Here is a 4053-nt window from a genome sequence, read left to right as displayed (position 1 = left end):
AAGTGCGACTTCTGTATTTCTCCTAGTCTCCTTCTACACCACCTCTCATGGTCTCCTCTCAGTAGAGCAACTCTCTTTCTAGAGACTCTTCATTGTTTTTCTTTAGCTTGCCCTGCTCTTTGGGTCTGCTTCATCCCAATGCAAATTATTATTGTTTAAGTGCCCTCTCTGGTTTTCTGCAGAGCTCTGCTTTCTGTCCAGTGCCGTTTTTACTCTGTTTGTAGAATGCCTTGCACAGTGGGGTCCTCTCTAGTGGTGGGGCTCCAGGGCTCAGTGGTAATGAAAATAATAAAGGCACGATACTCCATCATCATTTACTTTTATGTTTTTGTCCATAATAGGGTTTTGTAATGAGCAAAAAAGTAGACCAATTACCATGTTTTGATACTGTGATTCTGGATTTTAACAATTAGCTGGCAAAAGAGCTATATTAATTCAGGTTATGGGGAAACCACTCGGCTGGCAATATGATCAGACTAAAAGAAGCCAACCTAATGACACCCAGATGCTCCACAAAATCATTGGGTGAGCTGAGTATGATTGTACAATTGTTTCTTCTATCTTAATTAGCCTATGACTAAATATATTCTTTGGTGATCTTTTTGCATGGTTACATAAAAATTCCTGGAACTGAAAAATCTTTTTCCCTTGGACAAGGTATAAATCACACCTAAGCATGGCATTGTCATGCTGTAGGTGTGGCTGTCAGGCTGGATTCTTTACCATGGTATGGTTGACTTGCAGCTGCTCAGTGTTGTGAAACCAGCTCTTTGCATTGCTATAGCCAGGTGAGCTGAGAGGTTTATGGCTGTCTTTTCCTCCCAAAGTACCCTAGATTAGGTCTGGTGAATAATAATAGTAGTACATCTAACCCAACATTTTAAAAGTTATTATGCTGTGGGATTTGGGGTGGGTTTTTTTGTTTGTTTGGTTGGGTTTTTTTTAGGTTTGTTTTGTTTTGTTTTGTGAAATGACCATGATGGCATTTGTTCTCATCTTTTAGGTTATAGTGTGTTATAGTAATGTAAGCTTAGTATTATTCAGCAGTTAAATCAAAAACCTTAACCTAGTTCTAAGCACTTGGAGCAAAGCGTAAATAGATTTTAATTACAGGGCTTTTCAGTTTCCTGCAAGTACTATCATTCGGTATTTGCTGCCCTCTAGGTAGTATTTAGATTTTTAAGTACCTGATCTAGAATATCTTATTAGTCAGAGATCTCAATGTAATTCAAACTTAATTCTAGTATTTCAAAATCTCTTAATCTCTGTGTCACTGCAGTCTGGAGGAATTTTATTTTAAAGTTCATTTATATATATTATCTGGGTTAAAACACGCTTTATTTTAGATAACCAAGAAAATGTGACTTCATATTTGTGATAGTGACTTCAAAGCATGCATTATTTAGCCATGTATTTCCATCATTCTGCACTGGCATCCCTCAAATCTCCCAATAACTTCATTTAGAAATTCGTGCCCATTGACTCACTAAATCTTTGCTCTTGAGACTGCTTAAACTGTCAGTGTTTATATTGAAACTGTGTGTTTGCTCATTTGGGCAAAATCTCAAAAAATATTTTTTTTGCATTTGTGGTTCTGTTTTTTAAAATAATGAAAAAATCCAACAGACTGATTAGACACGATATAGAAAAAAATATATGTTGTTGAACAGCTTCTTCATCTCTTTGGTCATCTAAACTTGCTACCATCTAAGCAGAATATTGTATGACACAGGACTGTAAAACCAAATTCTGTGCATTTGGGCTAGATAGATACAGTAAGACTGAAAGGGAAGAGGATAGAATGTGACAGTCAAAAAAGAGGAAAAAATTTACATTTTCTTAGGGCTTGACAGGAAAACCCTTCTTGAGCCAAAGATGTGGAATGACAGTGAAGTGATGAAAGTAGGGCTGAGTTGTGAGTTTGTCCCTAGCCACGCTAGCTGGATATAAAAAGGACTGAGAGAACGTGAAGAGATCCCGGAAGGCTTCCTGAAGATGCACAATTTTCTTCTCAGCAGGACGTTTCCAGTTTTTACCTGGACTATGACTGCATAGTCAATTTTCTTTTATGGTGAGGATAGTGCAACATTGGAACAGGTCCAAAGAAGCTGTGAGTGCCCACATCCTTGGAAGTATTCAAGATCAGGTTGGATGGGGCTCTGAGTAATCTGATCCAGTAAAAGATGTCCCTGTCCATGGGACATTGGTGCCTCCATAAATACAAAAACACAGGACAAGGAAGCAGCTTCTCAAGGAGCCTGCTCCACAGAGGATCTCTGAATGTGTGTCTTTTCTCTGATTTTCTTTGAAAAGCCCTTCTCAGCAACCTGCAGGTGATGTGGATAGATGAGGCCCTCAATGCCCCCATCCAGCTGTTTTGGCTGGGTGTGCCAGCACAGCCCCAGTCCCAGGCCTGCTGGAACTGGAGGAGAGGAGTTCACATGGAGTGAGAGGAATATGCACTGGGAGAGGAATGTTTTCACTTATATTTGCCTATGGCAAGAGGATCCTGGAAAGCTTTTCTCCCCTGTTAGTGTTAATCACTCTGACTGCTTGCAGAGGAAAACTGAAGTCCCTTTAAACATTTTTTTTTTAGAGGCTGAATAAGCTGTCCTGTTTTTTAACATTCTAGTGCTCTTATTTGTTCTGGTAGCTCTGTTCTGGTTTAAATAATTTTTTTATGAGCTTGGCTGACCATAAGCGTACACAGTCTTCCATAAGAGGTCTTTCCAGTGTCTTCTACTAAAACACAAATATTTGTCCCTGCTGGAAAATGCTCAAGATATATCCAGGGTTAGATGGCATAAACATGTGAGAGTCCCCCTGTCTCTGGAAAGTGTAGCCAAATTGTTCTGTCCTCAGTCATTTCCATTGATAGAGCCATCCAAGAAAAATCTAGTAATCCTGTTCCTGGTTTTCTGATTTTTTTTTGTTTGTTTGTTTTTTGTTTTTTTTTTAAACTTTTAATCCTTTTGGTATCATGTCTATCCCTAAGATCACTGTTTTTTCCCATGGGATATTCCAGGCCTCCACCACACTTATGTAATTGGCAGACTCACTAGCAAATTATTTCAGTTTATGAAAATGTCACTGAATGAAAAGAGTCATCTCCAAGACTGAACTGTTGAGGAGTTACACTGGTAAACCTCTTTTTAGGCTTATAATTTCAGTACTTCCCAACAATTACTAGTAAAGTCCACTATCTCTTTTATAGTTCTGGTGCTAATCTCCATTTTTAGCAGCTGAATTAATAACTTCCCATATGGCAACATATTAAATGCTTCAGTGAAGTCCAGTGGATTACATTTTCTAAGGTTTTTTTTTGTAGGAAAGAAATCACCTTATCAGATAAGATGAAGTATGCTAGCTGTCTCAAACATGTTTATAAGCTTGGCTGAGGAGCTAAAGGGACAGTACTACCATCTGTGAGATTATGATTTACTGATTTGGGAAAGTTATTTTTGACTTTTAGATAAGAAGTGTGCTCAAGTAGAATATTTTGCATTTTTGTTTGTTATTGCCTAAACAGTACATGTAATCTACTTTTATTACATTATTGAAATTTTACCCTTACTAATATTGGTTATCTTCTTGAGTTGATTTTCATGGAGTTCTTAAATTTGGATAGCCACTGCCAATATGATAGTAACTATTAGTTGAATGGAGGAAAAATATGCAACATTTTTAGAACAGCTTGCTTTAGTTTACTGTGCAGTAAGAAAAAGTCTTTATTTATTATTATTTGAACTATAAAGTAACTACTAAAAACTACTTGGTTCCAATCTCATGGTTTAGCTTCTCTGATACTCTTTCTAAAAATTAGATATTCTGTGTGGCTTTTAATTCATCTAGTCTAGTCATCATACCACACAATTTACTGCTTAAGTGTTCATTAAGAGGCAAGTGTTTGCTTTCAACCTTTTAACAGAGCATTCTAACAGGGAATATCAAGAAAACTTCTACTGAAAAATTAAAAGAACTTATTTCCACTGTGTATCTGGTATTCTTAGTAACTGCCTGCAACTATCAGCTTAGCAATAAACCAAATATCAT

The sequence above is a fragment of the Anomalospiza imberbis genome, chromosome 4, assembly GCF_031753505.1.
Source record: "Anomalospiza imberbis isolate Cuckoo-Finch-1a 21T00152 chromosome 4, ASM3175350v1, whole genome shotgun sequence".
NCBI classification, from domain to species: Eukaryota; Metazoa; Chordata; class Aves; order Passeriformes; family Viduidae; genus Anomalospiza; species Anomalospiza imberbis.
This window is presented reverse-complemented; position numbering follows the sequence as displayed.